The 22,969-nt window shown below is 35.6% G+C and overlaps 1 pseudogene; it reads right to left on the bottom strand.

Annotated features, from left to right (window-relative positions):
- Positions 1-6,117: 6,117 nt before the first annotated feature.
- On the bottom strand, positions 6,118-6,217 carry LOC122097267 (annotated as a pseudogene).
- Between the last annotated feature and the right edge of the window lie 16,752 nt (positions 6,218-22,969).

Raw genomic sequence — 22,969 nt, 5'->3', positions numbered from 1 at the left:
AATATGCTCTTAATATATTTCTGATTCAACTCTCTTTAAATCAATGTATATGTATACACACTATGTGTATTTATATACAAATACCTACATATACATATATAAGAATATACAGATGTGTACATACATGCATATAGACATATATGTATATTATTATTTTTATTTGTCTGTAAGTTATAAAAAATGTTTCTAGTGGAAAACGCATTTATTTCCCATTCTGCTTTTCAGAAATTCAGAATCTGGGTTGGTGTTTTTTCCTTTATCTTCTAATTAAGAATCTTTCTATTTTTCTGATGGTTCTTACCTAATCATGTCTCTTTTGAACTACACCTGAGACTTTTAAGTACCCATTTGAGTATACTTGCCCCATCTGATAATTATTCAAATTTGTGTTCCTTGGGTAATGAAAGGCGATTATTTATTTTTGTTCTTCCTTATCTCAATCACAAGGTCCGGATAATGATTTTTGATAATGTATACAGTGCTCTAGAGTGATTAAACACATCTATAGAAAAAGATAATCTCACAATACATGGATAATGTTTATTTGTAAAAAATTGTAATAATTTCCTACAGGAAATGTTGTCTATTTCTTTAGTTCTTGTTTAGGGTTTGTTAAATTCTGGTGTGCTATAGTCAATTATCATAAAGTTATACAAGGATGGTAAGAAACAAACATCTTAATATCATATTCTAATATTAGCTTAGTTCTGCCTGTGTTATATGTATAAGGCAGTATTTGAGTTTTGCCTCAATTTCACATGCTATATTCTCCCAGTATATAAGTTGAAAGAAGACTCCCTCTGGAAATATGCTATTTATAGCTAAAGAAAAACAAGTCAGCTGTTAGACACAGACAATGAGATAGAAATCTTCCCCTAGAAATAGTCTTTACCACTTCTGATTCACTTTTGTATGTTGAAGTAAGTCTCATGACCCATCTTGACATTGCAGAGTAGAGGTAAATCTCACCTACAGGAAGCTGGTGCAGGATATAGAGTAATATGCCAAGATATGCAACATTTCAGATAAAGAGGGAAAAAAGTGAACTACAATATAATCTATCATACTTGCCATGACAGTCTCTGCAGGAAGGAAGCTATTATGTACCTTTGTTTCTAAAACTACTTCAAATCATGTCTTTTATGCTAGGATATTACAGGAATTAGAGAACATTTTGGTTCTGAGACAGCATAAAATCTCAAATAAACCTGGAGTAATCATTTCAATACTACCTTTTGTTCTCCAAGAAAAGAAACCATTTTGTAGACTACACTTTTTTATCAAGTATCTATTTTTCCAGAAATGGATTATGTTAATATATGTGACTATCCACTAGAATAAATGTCTTCATTTATCTTCATCTTGTGCAGATAGCAAGTCAATTGGATGTAAGTGGGAGTTCATCAGTAGCACCTTTTAAAACTGTAAAAAATGTGGACAGGGAGCCAATATGCATATTTTTCCACCATCACCAATCACATCCTCTTTCTTCCTTCTTAGGAAACACACCCAATCAATAAAAAGTCTTAGATATTTGGTTCTTGACCTTGAAAGTGAAAGCAGCATATTATGGATGTCGGAGATCACAGTTAATAGTGTTTTCCATAATAATGTCACATGCAACAGCCCTATTAGTCCTGCAGGTCTTAACACTACATCCTTACTAATGTGATAAGAATACCAGCCTTACTGGATTTAGTATTGTTTTCCACTTCCTTTTCTACTACCTCCCCTAAATTATAATACATATTAACAGAATGAAAAAGTAATGCCATCTTAAGAAAGTTCCATTGCACAAGACGTTATTTCGAAAAACGAACGTTACAACTTTGGTGACGAGATGGGAGGATCGGTGGGCAAGGATGGTAAGGGGAAACAAAGGAGGTAGCAACAATGCTTGGAAAGAAATGTACTCATTACCTTGCTCATGTAACTGTAACCCATCTGTGCTATATTTTCACACACAAAAAAACTTAAGAATATAAAAAGAAAGTCATTTAGGGTTCTGGGAATTTGGCATCATGCAACAGTTATTGCTTAGCATGCATGAAACCCTGGGTTCAATTCCTCCATACCACATAAACAGAAAAGGTAACACTGGAAGTGGTGCTTTGCCTCAAATGGTAGAGTGCTGGCATTGATGTAAAATAAAAAGAAGCTCAGGAACAGTTCCCTGGCCCTGAGTTCAAGCCCCAGGATGGGCAAAAGAGTCATTTAGTGAGTAAATGCAAAATAAAGAACCCATATTTGGAATATATAATTGTTCCTTCCAAATGATATCTAACAATAGCCCTTAATATTAGAATTCTGTGTTGAACAAAAAAATGTTTTCATAATAGGTCATGGTAATTAATGCCAGTAGTGTGCTTAGATATTTGGTGAACATTAATCCTAGAAATTCAAAGATTCCAGGCTTTTGAGTGGTAACTGCTAATCACAATAAGATGGGTAGTGTATATGTGAGATTTGGAAAACTTTTTGGTAAATCAGGGCACCAAAAAGGCAGAAGTTAATTAATAGTTTTGACAGAGGAGAAGGAATAACTCCAGATGGAAGGAATAAATGATAGTAATAACTAAGTTACACCACAAACTGTTCTAGGGAGGCATTTATGGTTATTGAAGAACTAGTTATCAACTAAGCTTATTCCTCAGTGCCTTTAGCATTCTAATCATTTAGACTAGTTCTTAATCTTTGTGTGATAAGTTGTATATCCTTCTATGCTGTTCTTTCACACCTGATCTCCTTTGCTTTCTAAAAATCTATGTCTTTCTCTATTTCTCTATGAACAATTTCTGATACTAAGTCCACAAAAGCAGACAGCAGAAGATGCTAAGAGTCCCATACCTCATGAGTCATTAATGTAACAACATGGAAATTGCTACCTCAATTTTTCTAAAAAGCTGCAATGTCACATCATTTGATTCAAATTTCCATTCTTTGTCTACATAGTATCATTTAGTGCACATAAATGCAAATATGAGCCATGTGCTGGTGGCTGATTTCTATAATACTAGCTACTCAGGAGGTTGAGACCAGAGGATTGTGGTTCAAAGCAAACCTGGTCAGGAAAATCCATGAGACATTTATCTTCAATTAGACACCAGAAACCCAGAAGTGGTGTTGTAGCTAGTGGTAGAGCACTAAATTTGAGCTGAAGAGCTGAGGGACAGTGCCCAAGATGGGAGTTCAAGCCCCACTACCAACAGAAAATGTGTAAATATGACTTTGTTTCCCCCAAAGGAACGACAAAGTCAATAGTAATCTTCGCAAGCACAGAAAATAATTCCAAAATGATTCAATGTACCTACTCTTGCTGAGTTAAGTTATGGCTTCTTTTCTAGACATATTCCCTTCTCTATGATTATCTAATGCACATACTTAGATAGCAATTTAAAACTGAGAGTATAGAAGCAAGATGTACAGTGATGATATTGTCCTATCAGAAATTCAAGTTAGTAATGAAAATTTCTTCTTAAGACCATACACAAAAAATACCATGATATAGTGTAATAGAACTCACTATTGAACATATGAGCTTTAAGAGCTTTCTAATTGATCCATTATTTATTGTTACCAACATTAGAAAAAAATGTATAATGTAGTAATAAAATAGAAGTCCTTTGAATGACTACTTAAATTCCTTGTTTTTTTAAAGACACTGTTTTCATCTTAAAAAATAAGGCTGTTTATTGTCTTCATGTGATTTTGATGATTAAGTGCTTAATGAGAAATCAAAATGCATTATAGTTCTTTGTTATCAATTCTCACTTTTTCTTCTTGGAGAACATAATGATCAAAACAATAGTTCAGAATCAGCAAGCAATAGGTCAGAATCATACTTCCAGTGCAAGTGAATCACCAGTAAGTAATCCTAAATACCATTTTCCACAAAGTTTTGTGACGGATACAATCGGCCTTCCTTCTCTAGCTGCTTTCGTAGACTGGGCCTATTCCTTCATTATACAGGAAAAGTGTGATTCAACTGATTGAAGTCAGATATGTTACTAGAAGTATCAAGGATTTAGATTCTTGTCTGTATATTGGTAAATCTATGTCTCTTTATATAGGCTACCAAAAATGTATTTACTAATTTCAAGTAAATACATGAATTCTCTTTCCATCATTTTTAAAAAATAAAATTCTGCTTGCTCTATAAATTGATCAGAGGCATGGATTTTGTGGCTAGGTAGGACCTTGCACAACTCTCTGTTCCTCTCTCTCTTTCATGGTTCTCATAGATAATATGATTGCTCCATAATTATCCTAATTTATTTTGCTTTTATATTTTTGGTTTCATCATTTCACTTTCTGCTCTGCCATTTCCCAAATCATTTATGTAGAAGGCATTATTTCATATTTTCTCATTCCTAGAATAAGCTGCACATGAAGACACCACTGATCCTCATTTTCAGTCTGTACCATTGAATATGGAGGAACATTTTTCCTCTGCTCTCCATCAACTCCCTACTCTCGTTAGAATAATTTAGAATAGTAAAAATGGAAAAAGAGAAAATAAATCATGGTGAAAAAAGATGCAGAAAATTCACCGGATATTTCTGAGCAGTTCACCCAACATGAACTATTAGGGAAATACATGGACACCTCATTTTCACTGGCAATCAAAGTCTCTGGTTAGGCAATTCTGATAAAGATGAGGAACAAGATGAAAAAATGAGAAATGATATCAATTTCAATAAAATAAATACAGAAGGATCCACGCAAATTTCTTCTTTGTGCTGCTGAAAACAATCGGCTTACTACACTGCGGAGACTACTTTCCAAAAGGGCCACTCATGTGAGTATTAGGGATGACGATGAGTATATGCCTCTTCATCAAGAAGTCTACAGTGGACACTTAGACATTGTCCTTGAGTTGGTGGCTCAAGCGGCACATACAATAACTGTAGATGGATGGACACATCTGCACAGTGCTTATAAGTGGAATAATAACAGAGTGGCTTCTTTCTTACTTCATCATGATGCAGATTCCAATGCCCAATCTAAAGGCCTCTCGTCCCCCTTGAATCTTGCTGCTGGAAATTAAGATAGCAAAAATTCATTTGATCTCCTTCTGTTGAAACATTACATAAAACCATGTATGAAGAACAATTGGGAAGAAACTGCATTTGATATTGCTAAAAGGATAAGTATGTATCACTACCTCTTTGAAGTTGTGGAAGACTGTACAAATTGTTCTACTAAGTCCTAATGATTCAATTACTTTTCTTAAATTTCAATAATGCCATTCCATCCTTTGTGTCCATACAAAATATTTTCACAATCCAAATAACAGCAATAACTTACTGTAAAAATTCATGGATTCTGTGGATTTCTTTCAAGTGAATTGCCTGCCTTTGATGTCCAAATATATTCAAGAGTTTTTGTATACATCTATAATGATTTCTTCAGAGTTTGTGACTTTTTAATCAGAAATAATTTTAACTTATCTATTGAAATTAATACAGAAACTAAAGATATTTCTCGTGCTTGTCTGAAAAAGTATATTTTAAAATATTCTATAGTCTATGTTTGTATAGTGTCCATAATCTATTTTATTCTCTCCTAGATATAATACTTTGAATTATAAACTACTTTATAAGATATAGCTTCATTAATGAATCCTTTCAGATTTCATTCCATATAGAAATAGTTTAAAATTCCTTTGTTTCCTAGGTCCTTATAGTATTATATTTCTTTGGGATAGAACGAAAATGTTGTCTAATTTCAGAAATTTTATAAAGGTTATGCTATATAAAGGCCTTTCTTTTTTTGGGGGGGGGGGGTTCCGGTCGTGGGCCTGAACTCTGGGCTTGGGCGCTGTCCCTCAGCTCTTAAGCTCAAGGCTAGCATTCTAGCACTTGAGCCACAGTGCCAATTCCGGCTTTTTTCTTTTTGCTTATGTGGTGCTGAGGAATCGAACTCAGAGCCCCAGGCATGCAATGCAAGCACTCTACCAATGACCCACCTTCCCAGCCCCATATAAAGGCCTTTCTAAGGTGAAGATTTAATACACTGATGTCAAACTAACTTTTAATTATATGAATTACGTGTATTTTACACTTGTAATTTTGTAATCAATTTTTAATATTTTTCATTTCTTGCATCTCAAGAATGAAAAATTTGGAATACTTCACAAATTTTCATATCATCCTTGTGCAAGTGCCATGTTAATTTCTGTATTCTTGTAATTTGGGTATACATGCTACTGAAGCATGTAGTATTCTCTAAATTAAATAGTTAATGTTGCAATCTTTATACAGGCTTATATCCTTGGGTGCCTATTTGTTACAAGGAAACCTTATTGTTTCCAACAGTGCTATTGATCTTATTTCCCTGAATTTCTGTGAAAAGTGGAAAGATTATATTGTTCAGTCCATTGCTCACATTTGCAATTTTTTGTCAATTACTATTTTATTTTCCATTTTGGATTTGATTGTACTTTCAAGTATCTATAGCTAGGTCCAAAGGTGATGGCGGTTTCAAGTAGTAATTTATCAAACTGAGTTAGCTCTGTGGAGCTAGTGGATTCAAATTAAGCCTTGCTTAAGAGCTACTTCTAAACTTCTGCAGTTGAAAATTTCCCAAATGAGGTCTTACTTTTCCCAAATGAGATCCTAGGATCCCAGGACCCAGTTATCTGCATCATCAGATAACATGGGCAAGACTTCTCACCTAGGCCCATCCAACATGCCAACAGAAACTAATTGAAGACCCATATCAATTTTTCGTTTCCTATATTTCAGGTCCCCAATTCCTTGAGATGCAGGAATTATCAGTAAGCAATTGTGAAATGCAAGGCAACTTAAAATGAAGGAGGAGATCACAAAATCTGAGAGACAGTTCTGTAATTCAAACTTTCAGTTTACAGATGACCAATCCATATGAGTGAACAAGATCACAAAATGTCATAAGATTATTTTTAAAACCCCACCTCTAATGAGTAATGAAATATTTCAGTCCAGCATAAGTGGTCCAAAAAAGAGTTCCTGGAATGATAGATCCATAATTGTTCTACCAATTTTTGGAAAACTTGACTTAGAGTTCAAATGTAATTTAGAAAAACATTAAATGAGAATTTCCTTAGTGCTTCAAAACATTGGTACTTCAGTTAAACTTGGTTCTGTGATATAAAAATGTTGTCACTCTCAAACCAATGATAACCTACATTTAATCTCCTGAAGGAGTTTTTCTTTTCAAATAAACGTTTTAAAATCATATTCACCAAAATAACTTTTGACAAGTAGATGACACTTAGTGACATTACAAGTTTTTCAAGTGTAGGGCGCAAACTACATTAAAGTTGGTTTATTTACCCAGCACCAACCATTCAGGAATGGTTCAACCATTCATTAAAGTGTGGAAATAGTACCACCCACTATTTGTGTTGTTCAGTAGGTACCTTCCGAAAATGTGTTCAATAGATCAGCCTCCCATATTTCAAACCCAAAGGTTAGCTAATGAAGTAAATTTCAACACAATAGTTGTTGGGTCTTCGTCCATCTCACGAAAGACAGACGGGGTCCAAGGAAACTTTAGTGCGGCCGTTAGCCCATTCCCAAGCCTCCATTAGCCCGGGAGAAAATTAGACGCAGCAGGGAGTCAAGTCAAGCAGTAAACTCGTTTATTAACACAGAGCAAGCCCTTTTTAAAGCAAAAAAGAGCACGTGGCATGGGAAGGGAGGAAGAGGAACCAATCACTGTAAAGGTCACACCCTATCATGCACCTAAACTTCCAAGGGATGGTTATGCACTGAACGTAAAGCAAATCGGGCTCTGCCCACTCAACTCCCTCTCAGAGCCATGTTTGCTGCCCATGTACTGCACAAATAGTGACAATAGTCACAAATAGTTGCCTTATCATATGTTGTTTTATGTTTTCTCTATCTGTCTAAAATAGTAAGAAATATGACTTTAAGTCTTGAATATGAGTACTCATCAGAGATGTGACAAACATAAAATCTGTCTTCTATTTCTATCATATTCCTCTATAATAGTCAATCTTAGTTTTCTTCTTTTTCCAAAACCTACAAGTAGTAGAAAATATTATCTCAGGTAAAATAAAATAATCACACACCATTGTACAAAGCCATTTATAAAAATTGATAATTAGGAATACATTCTAAGCCATTTTTAAACTTTCTTTTTGACTAAAGATCAATCTTCCAAATAGATGAGAATAAAATTATGTCTAGGTGCTTCGCATCTCCATTCTTGCAAATTGTTACTGCAGATGAGTGAATTATGGAAATATAAGCTGACATCAGTTCAAGTATATGCAGGATTGAAACTCCATGGAATGTATATAAACCTTTCAAAGTATTATCAGACATTGTAACAGAATGAGTATCAGAGAGGAAGTTGAAACCAGAGAGGAATAATCGTAAAGATGAAAAATTGAACAAAGGGTAAGTACAGCTAGAATACTCAATGTACACAAGTGATAAAGGAAGTGATAAATTGGAAATAAATCTTGGAGAAGGGGTTAGTTGAGAATGATAGAAGGAGTGACTGTGATCCAGGATTATTGGATAATTAGATGACTATATTTAATTGTAACACTCTTGCACAACCTTATGAAATTCAGTTAATAAACACAACAAAAAATCAAAAACACACAAAAATCACAACCAAAGAGCAATCTCTAGAGAGTATGAATATGACCGCTCAAAATTTTAAGGAGTTAATGAAGTTATTTTCATGTCTTGGGAAAAGAAAATAAAGCTTTTCAAAGAGGGCAGTTTGGGGTAAGGAAGAATTTTGAACAGGTTTAAATAGATTGTCTAAGGTTATAAATCACCTACATCAGCTGCAAATATTATCTTTCTTCTGCTAATTTTCTTTGGAATAACTGGATACTCCAGCCCTCAGCCACACTTGATAGCTTGAGAAGATAGAATGGATAAAACAAGATCAAGAACCCATTGCTCCACTGGAGAGAAAACAATCCTCTATGTTTTCTTTCATCTCTCTTCACTACTTTTTCTTCATACTTTTAAGTCGATTTTGAATTATATTTTTCCTTCTTTGTTCTGGCAAAGTAATTAGTCAAAGTAATTCATTAAATATTATTTGCCATTTTTTATCATGCTGTTGAATTGGACAAGCGAGTCCATTAAACTTCCCTCTTGCATTTGGTTGCCATGAAACAACATCTATGTTAATGAGGAAAAATCTAATGTAAAGCTTTCTCTCCAGAAAACCAGTCGAAGAATCTGTGATCACAAATATTTGGCTATACATTTTCCTTTTTTCTGTTACCTTGAATGTCTTCTTGTGTCTAAAGTGTCCAGGAAAATAAGTACTCCATCACTTTTTGGTTTAATCAATTCTAACCTCAAAGATATATTTTGCTAACAAGATGATTAGACGAATTAAAAACTACACCGTTTTTATCTTCCCTTTTAAGACTCTCCTTAGATACCATATCAGGAACAGTGAAGTTATTCCTTGCAAATTTATTTCAGTAGATTATTTTTCTCTTGGGCTTGCATTTGCTCAACAAGATGTATGAAGGACAATGGAGTTAAATTACCCATACCTTGAAAGATAGTGTCTGTTACAAAAGGACAATGCTTCTATGTCCTACTTCTATGGGCTCCTCTTAACTCTTGCTTGATTTCCAATTTATCATGGCTCCCTGGCTTTATGTTTAGTGAAGCTGAAGGACTACACAGCCTCAGTCACTGCTACATCTTCACGGTTTCTCTTTTAAAACTCTCTTAAGTTGCCTCATTTGGATGTGGAATTTATTTTCATGTCTTCATTCAATCAGTTCTGCAGTGTAGTGAACAAAATAAGCTCTGTCACTTAAGGTAGCAAAAATATTAAGACAATCTGTATCAAAAAGATTGGGCCTCCCTCCACTGCTGAAGCCAACATGCTTAGCTAGGGCTTCTAAGAACAATTTTCTAACCTTTTATATTTTCAAATTTTTTCTAATCCTAAAACTTTTTGGCTTATGTAATTTGTCTTCACTATCTCATGATAATAAGGATATTATATTTTGTGAGCCACTTAGAAATGTGAAATCATTGGTTTGAAGTATCCAATCAGAATCTTTTTTCTGTGTTTAACTGCTTCACGTGTGAAGACATTGTGGAAAGTGTTACGAAGAGAAAGTGTAACCCAATACCTTCTTTCATTGTGGAGGGCACTTTCTCCCTAAATACTTTGACCCAAATTTTCATTTTCAGAGAATTACTGTTTGATAATTAAAGGTTAATTCACAAATTTTTATATCTTATGTTTTTAAGAATTTTGTATTTAAATTCCACTACAACCTTGTTTCACACAGTGAGAGTATATTTCCAGGGTAAGGTCAATTCTCAAGGGAACCTACAGGATTTACAGCAAGGTTTCTGAGGTTTGTTTGTTCAGTGTGAAAAAGCCATCTTCACCCACATTGCTTCCTCTCTACTAAGTCTCCATGGACTTCTTTGCATGAAAGCCTATTTTCCCAGGCAATTTTAAATTTTCTTAATAGGGTATGTTGTTTAAAATTTTGAACAATTAAAATTTAAACTCTTTTGAAATTCCTTCATCAGAACCACGAATTCGCCAATCCTAATTCCATCTTTAACATCAAAAATTTAACATCTTGTTTTCATGATATAGTGTCCATGCAACTATTATTTTTCAGTGTCTTTGTTATGCATATATATGACCATATAAGTTGATGCTGAGCAAAATGAAATCCAAGATAAAAATCCAGGAGATTTTTATTTGCAGTTGTTGTTTTTAATGTCCTATGTGATTTCTACTTTCTATGGGTTTTTTTTCCCCTATGGTTTATCCCTGCTGTATTGGATTTTGTTACCCTGTGTATTGTGTATTCATTTACCTTAATTAGAGGAGGGAAGAGGAACACAAATGGGTTTTTTCCCTATGGTTTATCCCTGCTGTATTTGATTTTGTTACACTGTGTATTGTGTATTCATTTCCCTTAATTAGAGGAATAAAGGACAAAGAGCAAACCAATGTGATAGCAATACTCACAAGACAATATGTTGGAAATGTACATTACAACTTGTGAGGGGTAAAGGGGTGAAGGAAAACTGTGAGAAAAATGAGGGAGGGGTAACAAGTTAGAAAAGTTATGTATTCAGTACTTACAATTACTGTAACCCTACTGTACATCACTTTGATAATAAAATTATAAAATAAGCTGTATAAAATATAATTTCACTGTATTGGTTCAGTAAATATTATTGTTTATGTAGTAACTTTTAAAAAACAATGCTATTTGGCATCTAATTTGAATTAATTACCCCTTTTCTATGAGAGAGTCTTCAACTTGAATGTTATCCAACAATGACAATATTTTCACAATATACTTGCCAATATTTGGTAAAAAAAATAACTTTAGTACTTTTTCATACTAAAACTGAAAACAGTACAATTTTAAGGAAACCCATAACTTTTATGAGTAAATAAGTTGTTTTTTGTTTGTTTTTTTTAATTTTAATTTTTATTTTTTGTGAACATACTGTACAGAGAGGTTACAATTACATGGGCAAGATAATGAGTACTTTTTTATCAAGCATTGCAGCCTCCTCCTTTGTTTACCGTTCACACCCCTCTCCATTCTCCCCTCACACCTCCAACCAATCCTCCTTCCCCCCCCCCCCCGCTCCCCGCACCAAAGTTGTAAAGTTCGTTTTTGACATGACAACTTGTACTTCTCATTGTTGCAACAGGTCCACCTGTATCCTTATTTAAACGACTTGTTTTTCCCCATCTCCTCCACAAATTATACCGACATCAAATATAGTGAAAGCAGGGGTTATACTGTGCGGGAGAGACATACAAATCAACAAAGAAATAATCTTATAAATGTGTTACAAACAAATGCATGAAAGAAAAAAAAACATTAAAATACATATCTAAGGGTTCATTTTCCTCATGTCACATTATCTGAACTTTTCTGCTTGACTCATACATATACTAGATATTGCAAATAAGGGAAACCATGGGACCTATGTTTCTTTGGGCTTGACTTACTTCACTTAATATAATTTTTCCAATTCTTTACATTTCCTAACAAATGGAGCAATGTCATTCTTTCTGATGAGGCATAGAATTCCATTGTGTATATATACCACATTTTCTTGATCCATTCATCTACTGATGGGCATCTGGGTTGGTTCCATATCTTAGCTATAGTAAATAATGCTGCAATAAACATAGTTGTGCTGGTAGCTTTAGTGTGGTCTTGTTTGTAATCACTTGGGTAAATGCCAAAAAGTGGGATTGCTGGGTCATAGGGGAGCTCTATGCGAAGTCTTTTGAGGAACCTCCATACTGCTTTCCAAAGTGGTTGAACAAGTTTACATTCCCACCAACAATGAAGTAAGTTTCCCTTCTGTCCACATCCCCTCCAGCATCTGTTGTTTTTGCTATTCTAACTGGAGTGAGGTGGTATCGCAATGTTGTTTTGATTTGCACTTGTTTTATGGCTAGGGATGTTGAGCAATTCTTCATGTGTCTATTGCTCATCCTTCATTCTTCTTCAGAGAAGTTTCTCTTTATGTCTTTAGCCCACTTATTTATTGGGCAGTTGTTTTTTTGAGGATTTGTTGTTGTGGGATTTAATGTTTTGAGTTCCAAGTATATTTTAGATATGAGACCCTTGTCCGTTGTGTGGCTATTGGAGATATTCTCCCAATCCGTGGGCTTTCTATTGATCTTGCTAGCTATGTCCTTTGCTATGCAAAAACTCTGCACTTTCATGCAATCCCATTTGTCCAGCCTTTCTTTGATTTGTTGTGTTTCCAGGTTTCTATTCAAAAAATTTTGGCCTGCGCCAAGGAGACCAAGGGTTTCTCCAATTCCTGTAATGTTTTCAGATTGTCTGCTTTGACTCCGAGGTCTTTATCCATTTGGAGTTGATTCTGCTGAAAGGTGATATATAAGGATCTATCGGGCTGGGAAGATGGCTCAGTGGTAGAACGCTTGCCTTGCATGCTCGAGGCCCTGGGTTCGATTCCTCAGCACCACATAAGCAAAAAGAAAAAAACTGGAAGAGGCGCCGTGGCTCAAGTGGTAGAGCACAAGCCTTGAGCGGAAGAGCTGAGGGACAGTGCCCAGGCCCAGAGTTCAGGCCCCACAACCGGACCCAAAAAAAAAAAGATCTATCTTTAATTTTCTACAATAGTTAACCAATTTTGCCAGCACCATTTACTGAAGAGGCTGTCTTTCTTCCATTCCAGTTTTTTAGCTCCCTTATCGAAGATTAGATGGCTATAGGTCTGTATGTTCATGTCTGGGTTTTCAATTCTATTCCATTGGTTTTGAGGTCTTTTCTTATGCCAGTAACAACTGTTTTGATTACTATGGCTTTATAGTAGAGTTTGAAATTTGGTATTGATATTCCTCCAGCAGTGTTCTTTCCGTTGAGGAGCATTTTTCGATTCGGGGTCTTTTATTGTTCCATATAAATTTTTGGATTGCTTCTTCTATTTTCTTGAAGACTGAGGGTGGAATTTTGATAGGTATCGCGTTGAATTTGTAGATAGCCTTGGGAAGTATTGCCATTTTCACGATGCTAATCTTTCTAATCCAGGAGCATGGGAGGTTTTGCCATTTTCTAAGTTCTGTTTTGATTTCCTTTTTCAAGATTTTAAAGTTTTCATCATAGAGGTCCTTCACTTCTTTGGTTAAGTTAATTCCTAGGAATTTTATTTTTTGTGGGGCTATTACAAATGGAGTTGCTTTCCTAATTTCAGCCACACTTTTCTCATTGTTGGCATACAGAAAAGCCATTGATTTTGGGGGGTTAATTTTATACCCTGCTACTTTGCCAAAGTTCTGAATCTGCTTGCTTAATTTTGGAGTGGAGTCTATGGGATTTGTTAAATACAAGATCATGTCATCTGCAAAGAGGGAGAGTTTTATTCCTTCTTTCTCTATTTGGATCCCCTTTATGTTTGCATCTGCCCTCATAGCTTTAGCTAGGCATTCTAATACTAGATTTAAGAGAAGTGGAGAGAGTGGGCAGCCTTGTCTTGTTCCTGAGTTAAGAGGAAATGGCTTTAGTTTTTCACCATTGAGTATAATGCTGGCTGTAGGTTTGTCATATACAGCCTTTATGGTATTGAGGAATGTTCCATGGATTCCTAATTTTTCCAAAACTTTCATCATAAAGGGGTGTTGGATCTTGTCGAATGCTTTTTCTACATCTATTGAGATAACCATGTGGTTCTTCTTCTAGCTCCTGTTGATGTGATGAACAATATTAATTGATTTGCGTATATTGAACCAGCTTTGCATCCCTAAAATGAATCTTGTTTTATCAGGGTGTATGATTTTTTTGAATGAATTGTTGAAGTTGATTGGCCAAAATTTTGTTGAGAAGGTTTGCATCAATGTTCATCAAAAAAATGGGTCTATAGTTCTCTTTCTTTGATGAGTCCCTGTTTGGTTTTGGGATGAGGGTTATGAAAGCTTCATAGAATGTGTTCGGTAGTGAACTTGCTCTTTTGATTTCATTGAAGAGTTGAAGGAGTATTAGTGTGAGCTCTGCTTTGAAGGCCGTGTAGAATTCCGCTGTAAAACCATCTGGTCCTGGGCTTTTCTTAGATGAGAGGTCTCTTATTGCTGTTTCTATTTCAATGCTTGATATGGGCCTGTTAAGATGGTTTAACTCATCTTGTTTTAGTTTTAGCATGTCAATGTTTGCTAGGAAAAGGTTCATTTCTGTCAAGTTCTCAAACTTTTATTAGCATAAAGTTTTGAGAAGTATTCCCTTATAATGTTCTCAATCTTGGTTGTTTCCGTGGTGATGTTCCATTCTTATCTCTGAGTTTATTTATTTGTGGGTGTTCTCTTCTTTTTCAGATAAGATTTGCTAAGGGTCAGTCGATTTTGTTAATTTTTTCGAGGAACCAACTCTGTTTTTTTTTTTTTTATTCTTTCTGTAGTTTTTTTGGATTCTAATTCATTTAATTCTGATTTAATTTTAATTATTTATTTCTACTGGATTGGGGTTTATCTTGCTGCTCTTTTTTTAAAGAGGTTTAGATGTGTCATTAATTGTTGGTTTCAGATCTCTCCAATTTGTTGATGTAGGAGCTCAGAGCTATAAACTTGCCTCTGAGTACTGCCTTTGCTGTGTCCCAGAGGAGCTGGTAATTTGTGTGTTCATTTTTGTTGAATAGCATGAACATTTGAATTTCCTTTCTAATCTCTTCCATGACCCACTCATGATTCAGCAGTGTTTTGTTCAGCCTCCATGTGTTACCCGACTTTCTTTGGTGGCTTTTGGTGTTGAGTTCTAATTTTATTCCCTTGTGGTCAGAGAGAATGCAAGGTATAACTTCAATGTTCTTGAATTTGGACAAGTTTGTTTGTGGCCTAAAATGTGGTCTATTTTAGAAAATGTTCCATGTGCTGCTGAGAAAAACGTGTATTCTGATGCTGCTGGATGAAAAGTTCGATAGATGTCTGTTAAATCTAGTTGAACTATGCAGCTGTTTAGATCTGCGGTTTCTCTGTTGAGTTTTTGCCAAATTGATCTATCTAGTGGGGAGAGTGGTGTGTTAAAATCCCCAACAATTAATGTCTTTGGATCTATGTGGGATTTGAGGGAAAGTAGTGTTTCTTGGAAAAATTTGGGTGCTCCATTGTTTGGTGAATAGATAATTAGAATTGTAATAAGGGAGAGATCCTTTAATTAGTATGTAGCGACCTTCTTTATCTCTTCTCACGAATTTTAATTTGAAGTCTATTTTATCTGATATTAAGATTGCAACTCCCGCCTGTTTATGTGGGCCGTTTGCTTGGTGTATTTTGCTTCAGCCTTTAACATTGAAAATGTGTTTGTTTTTACAGGCAAGATGTGATTCCTGAAGGCAGCAGAGAGAAGGATCTTGTTTTTTAATCCAACTAGACAGTCTATATCGCTTAATTGGAGAGTTACCTCCGTTAAGATTGATAGATAGGACTGAGAGGTATTTGGGAGTTCCTGCCATGTTATCCACCCTCTTGGGGGCTGCTAAATCTGGGTTCTTCCTATGGTTCTTGGATTCTCAGTTTGGGTGCAGTTTCTTGGTCTTTATTATGGTCTTGTTGGTTTTCTATGTGTAGGACATCTTTAAGAATCTTTTGTAGGGCTGTTTTGGTGGAGATGTATTGTTTCAATTTTTCTTTGCTATGGAAGGTTTTTATTTAGCCTTTAGTTATGAAGGAGAGTTTAGCTGGGTACAGTATTCTTGGTTGATAGTTTTTTGATTTTAGGGCATGACATACATCATTCCAGGCTCTTCTTGCTTTGATTGAATCTGCTGAGAAATCTGAAGTGATTCTCATTGTTTTCCCTTTATAGGTGATTAATCTTTTCTCCTTGACAGCTTTAAGGATCTTTTCCTTGGTCCGAGTTGATCCTGTGTGGATTATAATGTGACAGTGGGATGTCCTATTCTGCTGTGGTCTATTTAGCATTCTAAAGGCTTCTTGTATCTGAATAGGCCTATCTTTTTGTATGTTTGGGAAGTTCTCTGCTAGGATCCTGTTAAACAAATTTCCTAGACCATTAACTTCTGTTTCTAGGTGCTCCTCTACACCCATTATCCTTAGATTAGGTCTTCTGATGGTGTCTTCCAAGTGTTGAATAGATCTATCATATTTCTTGGACCTGACTTGTATGGCTGTATGTTCTTTCTCTATAATATCTAGGCTGTCTTCAATCCCCGAAATTCAATCTTCTGCATGGTCTAACCTGCCGGCAAGACTTTCTACTTTGTTTTCCATTTCTTTTCCTTGTAATTGGTCAGCTTTGAAGTCTTCAAATTCTTTGTTGAATCTTTGTTTTAAATCTTGTATGAACGTCTTTACTTCCTTAATTGGGTGTTCAGTGTTTGTTCTCAAATCACTTAGTTGATTGGTTATGGTTTCCTTGGACTCCCATTCCTTCTGTTGGGTTCCATTCAGCATTCCCTTTGTGGTCTCCCTGACTTTCTTCAGCTCTTTGTTAATGGTTCCCATGAATGCCTTTAGTGAACTTTGTGTATTCTCATCCTGCTCTCTCAATTCCTGTATTACTCTTTACTTAGCTTCCTCCTACTCCCGTTCATGCCATTCCTATAGTTCTCTGTGAGTGTTCTCAGCCTGTTCACGACATTACTGCCTTTCTCTTTGAGTATTCTCAAGCTGCTCACGCAAATCCTGTATCAGTTTTTGAGTAGCTTCCTCACGCTCATGATATTCCTGTATAAACCTTTGGATTGCCTCCTCTCTCTCCCTATCATGCTCATACAGAGTCCTTTGTAGGTTTTCAATCTTTTCCTGAATTGACCTTTTGTTTGCCTCCTCTCTCTCCCTATCACGCTCCTACAGAGTCCTTTGAATGTTTTCATTCTCTTCATTTATCATGTTTGCCAGCAGTGTTTGTAGAGCTATTTGGGAACTCTCCTCTGAATTATTCATTATCTGTTCTGTCCCCTGATTATCAAGAGTGGGAGTTGAGATACCTCACTTGCCATTTTTCTTGTGTTTTTCTGGCTTACACTGCACATTTGGGATGAAAATAGCACCAGTTTTGTGCTAGAACACTATCTGAAGGCATGCATCAACCAAAGTCTGAATTTGCACAGTCAATAGTCTACAGATACAATCTAGTTCAACAGATACATCTATTCAACATCAAACAACTATATATTAATGGGCTACAAACCGCAAAGAATTTGGAAAACCGGAAATTATTAAGGTTAGGGAGAGCTGTGTGTAAAAAATAGGAATAGAGTGATGTGCGAAGGTATAGGGAGAGATAACTTAACTAAGTCCTAATCTCAAAGCATGAAATAGGTTGGATTGGATGAAAGTAGAGAGAGAGAAAAAAAGAAGAAAGAGAAAGGGAAAAGAAAAGAGACCAGAAAAAATAGAAAAGTGAAAATTAAAAATATTATGCAGATACAAAAACAATCTATTTAGAGAAGAATGTGAATATAATGAGAGAAGGGGAGGGATCTAAAGGAGATGTAAAAAACTTAAAAATAAAAATGCTTAGCTTAAAATATTATTTTGGTATAAAGAGGTAGTACTGCTACTAAGGAATTTAAGTATCAGAGGTTTTGAATTGATTAAAAATTTGTGGATTAAGTGTGTACACAATGGAGGATAGGGTCTAATATTCAACTCCGGGTTTATGTGAGGATGTGCAGGACAACAATTAAGTCACATAAAGAAGAACGAAAGAGAGGAAAACGTGAAAAGGATAAGAAAGGAAGAAAAAAAGATCAAAAGTTCAGTAAAGCTAAACAAAAAACAAAAAGATAATTAAAAAAAAAGACAAAGAAAACAAAAAAAGAAAGAAAAATGCACACACATAAAAATGTATCCCTAAAATAAAAATTATAAGAGGAAAAAAAAGTTACTGGAAAAATTTTCTTTCAAAAAAGGTAAAAATTAAAGATTAAAAAAAGTTTTAGAAAAGAAAAAAAATTTTTTATAAAAGGTAACAAAAAAAAAGAAGAAATAAAAAGTTCTTTGATTTTTTTGGAAGGGGTGGGAAAAATCCTGTATCTCCCTTGTGTCCTTAACCAGCCTCTTGTTGGAGTCTCTGATCTGCTTGTGGTCCTGTTGCTTGGTTGGTTTCTTAAGTCAGTTTGTTCGAACAGGTAGAAAAATGCTCTGCTTTACGCAGGATTTTGCAATCCTACTCCCAGGCTAGTCCAATGGGAGGCAGATCTGCTTTGAGTATCACAAAAGATGGCGATGCTGTGATGAGGCTAGGTTCTGGGTATAGTTGAGGCCTTTCAACAAACAGTAGCTTTTCCTAGGGTCTAGTTTGTGAGAAACTCACAGAGCCCAGCCTGGAGCCATTCTCAGGGTTTTTTTTGTTTTTTTTTTTTTTTTTTTTTTACTGAATTTTAATTGATTGTCGAGGCTGCTAAACGGAGGGGCAGCCTCTGTCTCTGATTACCAAGTGAAGAAACCAGTTCTAGGGCTGGGGCCTGAGCTGGGTGACTATTACCTGGGTGGAGCTGAGTCTGGCAGGTCACGCCTTTAAGTTCTTGTGACCTGCTAAATGACTCCAGTTTTATTCTAAGGCCTGAGTTGGAGCTAGCAGCTCCGCCGAGCTTTGTCGGTATCCAAGATGGAGCTCTCCGGTACTGGGGGCGGGAGGGAGAGGTGGCCTTCCCTCCTCTGTACCCTGCAAAGGAGTGAGGATGTCAGGCTTCTATTCACACCGAGTCTTGTTTCCTGTGTCGTCTCTGGTCTGCAAACTGCAGGATGAAGATGCCCGCTTCTTGTTGGTTCTTGCTCGTGTTGAGTAGAATCCGCTCGCTCACTTAGTCTGGCTCCTTCATCCCGGACTCTCTGTGATTCAGGTATGGCGTCTGTGGCCGCCGCCACCACTGCTGCCGCCGCGGTGGTGGCAGCTGCTGGCAAGAGCTCAGAGCTGCCTTCTTGCCTGGATTTTCCCTCTCTGGCCTAACTCTCTGACCTGTGATGGCACAGTTGTTATGATTCTCTGGCTTAGGACTGTTCACTGGAACTCTAAAACTGCTTTCTATGCGAGAGCTTGTTTAGCCTCCACCATCTTCCCCAAACTCTGTAAATAAGTTGTTAAGAGGACAGAATATATGGGTTCTTCAAAATTCCTATGGTTACTAACTACTCATTTTAAAATTCTCAACATTTCATATCTGAGAGATTCAAAAGAGTACCTGTTTGCATCTTATGAAATTCTGCAATAGATACAATTTCCAATGGGCTTTAACAGATTGAGAGGTAAACAGAAAAATAGCCACATTCTGGTAGAGAATAAAACTCTGAAGCATCTGTACTAATTAATTCTTCAAGAGTAAGCAATATTTTTATCAGAGTAAGCTATTATTTCTATGATCATCTGTCCCAAGATTTATGCCATAAAGTCATCCTAGCCCAACAATTTCCAACTTGTAAGGTGCACCTTAAAATTCCTTAATTCACATAATGAATAGCTTATCTCTATTGTTAAAAATACTACTCTTCTACTAATGTGATGCCCTCCTTGTTCTGGAAAGAACACCACAATCAACTGAGCTTTATCATTTTCGCTTCATTGGTATTCTTTTATCAGAACACTTGCAATTTTTACTTATATTTATACTTTTAAACTATCATAGATATTCAGGATGCAAAGATGAGAAAATTATGGTTCAAAACCCACCCAGGTAGGAAGGTTGCTTAGATAATTATCTGCAATAAATTTCTCAGAAAAAGCCAGACACAAGTGCCACTGAGGTTGAAGTGGTATGTCATAAACAGGCTCAGAGACCGTGTCCAGGCCCAGAGTTCAAGCTCTATGACAAGCCAATACAACACAAACAAAAATGAAAACAAATCCCAAACCTAGCATTTTTCTCAATTTGTAAAGTGGAACGTAATTAAGGAAATGGCTTCCTGCATTACATATAGGTAGAAGAAAGAAACAATTGCTCATTTTCCAAAATGATAAATTAATGTCATTTATTTGTTGGCTACTCTGTCTAGATTATTCACATTATCATGTAATACATGAACTGTTGGAATTATCTATTAACTAAGTTCTAATTATAACTCTCTTGAAAGTATATTCTAGGAAAATAGAATGCCAGAAACATTTGTGAAATTGTCAATTAAACCTTCTACTTAAAAAGAGTTTTGTAGCATCCTATAGAATATGAAATTACAAACAAAACCAAAATATTTATTTTAAATCTCAATTCTAATTTAGCAAGGTCTACAAAGTCTTACATTACATGTACTTTGGTATTTCTCCAGGCTTAACCATTTGTAATCCTTCATCATTTCTTTGGAATCCAACACAATGATGCTTGCTTACTTTTGAAATTTTTTGAATGAGAATCATGAGCCATTTAGCATCTAGGAATGTTCTGTAATGAAGAGAGCATTTAAAACACAACTGATGATTATGTATGAGTTTCATTTCAATAGGAAACTTGACTTCTGAAAACAGTGACAAAATTAGCCCAATCTTCCAACTGTGTATTCCTTTCTTGTTGTTTGGTTTGTTTCATTGATACAAAATTATGCTACCTGGTCCAGGAAAGGTATGGCTATGTAATTACACTCTCTAATCTCCTGTCTTAGTCTGAGTGCTAAAATTCCAAGCTTGCATCACATTGCGCTGCCATAGTTTGTGGGTTTATTTAATGTAGAAACAGACTAGCAATTCTGAATTTCTCCTATGATCTTGTCCACTAGACTGACTGCTAAGACTGTTTATGTACAATTTTCAAAGACATTCTAACATTTGACACAGGATATGAACATTTTCAGATGCACCTCCACGGGTCTCTGATTCATTCCTCTGATCCAGTCACTTTAATAATGATTACTTCACCCTCTTACAATCTCTGGTTCCTACCTATGTAATATTCTCAACTTTTTTTAAAGAAATTTCACTTGAGGGCTTTCTAGTATTAAAAATTATCACTTGATTTTAGTCTTACTCAGGAAGTATTTTCTATTGTTTTCTAACATTTCTACATATTCTGAGAATTGTTTCATTTGTGTATATGTATGTGCATATATAAGTGCCTCTGTGTGTACGTCAATGTTTGTATGTATGTATGCAAAAACCTGAAGCTCTAAGTCAGCAATCTTTCTCATGAGTGGTATTCCAGCTTTTGGCTGATTAATTATACATAATGTCTCAAAGCCTGTTCTGTCCAGGCTGGATTCAAACTGAACTTCCCCGACTCCTTTATATTTTTAGGTTTTATTTTTCCAGTAGTATCAACTTTTAAACTACAAACATTTTTGTGAGTGTAAAGGGTAACCTATAGCCCAGATTTTTAACTCAAGAATTCATATAAAGTTTGATGAACATATACATTACTTATCCTGAGTGTACACTGTTAGAAATGTGATCGTATGCTGAGTAATGGTGAAATCAGAGGAATGGGGTTCAAAGCCAGCCGAGGTAGGAAAGTCTTGGACACTTTTTCTCCAGTAACTACCATAAAAGTAGAAGTGGCACTGTGGCTCAAGTGGTAGAACACTAGCCTTGAGCTGAATAGCAGAGGGACAGCGCCCAGTACCAGAGTTCAAGTGCTATGACCAACAACACCAAAATCAATATAAGAAAAGGAATGTGATCTTAGCCACCAAGTTCATTGCTAGTATAATCCCTGTTCTCTTAAGATGGACTCTTTTTTTCCACTTAAGTCCATACTCTCTCTTATCTGACTTGCATTGCAACAGAATCATCCTTTCATTCTACTTTTTACAAATTTACATGATTAGCATTCATGATTTAGAAAGGGAGTGGCCTCATGCTTCATGTTCCACTCATGAGTAATGCTTTCTCTATATCGCTTCCATGAATCTACATACAGGACATGGCTTTATTGTTTCAATGTTGTCTTATTTGTAGAGTTTTATATATTGTATTGAAACCTTATACTTAAACACAGAACTTCTCTTTCTTCTATTATTGCTATTGTTTCTTTTACTGTTAACTCATGTATACTTGGGAAATTAATGCACAGCACATACACTCACGAAAAAATGATCCAAGAACCTTCTTCCCATTTAAAATTCACCTTAATTTACAGAGCATTGAGAAGTTTGAATTCGATGTACTAATGGATAATGCATTTATAAGCAATTTAAATTTCATATTTTTCCTGTACTAAGTTGACTCTGAAACACGTGTTACCCCATGTCCAATGGTGTCCTTATGCTATTTCAATGAAATCAGAAAACATTCATTTTATATGGAGCAGCATCATAGATTGTCACTGTAAATGGAAGTAACTGTTACTGGATATGGCAACTGCTCCCAGGAGAGGAATTGAACATAGAGGAATGACAAAGTTCAAGTTAACTTTTGCTTTCCTTTTTACTGTACAAGAAAAGAATCCAAAGCTTGAAGGAAACTCTGTCCCTGACTTTTTTGAGAGAGGGAGTCCAGTCGTGGGGCCTGAACTCTGGGCCTGGGAGCTGTCCCTCAGCTCTTCAGCTCAAGGCTAGCACACTA

Source organism: Dipodomys spectabilis, unplaced genomic scaffold (assembly GCF_019054845.1).
Source record: "Dipodomys spectabilis isolate Male_0828 unplaced genomic scaffold, ASM1905484v1 ptg000420l, whole genome shotgun sequence".
NCBI classification, from domain to species: Eukaryota; Metazoa; Chordata; class Mammalia; order Rodentia; family Heteromyidae; genus Dipodomys; species Dipodomys spectabilis.
This window is presented reverse-complemented; position numbering and strand designations above follow the sequence as displayed.